The sequence below is a fragment of the Myotis brandtii genome, unplaced genomic scaffold (assembly GCF_000412655.1).
Source record: "Myotis brandtii unplaced genomic scaffold, ASM41265v1 scaffold190, whole genome shotgun sequence".
NCBI classification, from domain to species: domain Eukaryota; kingdom Metazoa; phylum Chordata; class Mammalia; order Chiroptera; family Vespertilionidae; genus Myotis; species Myotis brandtii.
Window position 1 is genome coordinate 3,600,517 of NW_005357076.1, and position 258 is coordinate 3,600,774.

Consider the following 258-nt stretch of genomic DNA (forward strand, 5'->3'; position numbering starts at 1 on the left):
CTAACCTGCAAGTCCCAGGCCGAGTGCAGGCAGGACGATGTCACTGCAGCCTCTTTCCCATCCCATGCCGAGGGGGAGCAAGCACCTACCCCGCCGGGCGTGCACCCCCCGGCTCCACACTCGCCTGTGTCTGCAAGCACGTGTACCGTTCGCCGCTGCCTCCAGCCACCCGGGTCCCCGACTAACCTCGCCTGCAGCCCGGCCAATCGTTGGCTGCTCTTTGTTGCTGCAGCCTGGGTCTCCCCGCTGCCTTCCTCA

The 258-nt window shown here is 66.7% G+C and overlaps 1 protein-coding gene across 3 annotated transcripts in view; it reads right to left on the reverse strand.

Moving 5' to 3' along the window:
- Positions 1–258, reverse strand: part of KAT6B (K(lysine) acetyltransferase 6B) — a 186,275-nt gene extending 186,017 nt beyond the window's left edge. For all 3 annotated transcript variants that reach the window (XM_005864653.2, XM_014538359.1, XM_005864652.2), the window contains exon 1: positions 187–258. The gene's annotated coding sequence lies outside the window, so the exon portion shown is untranslated. The remainder of the gene's footprint in view (positions 1–186) is intronic.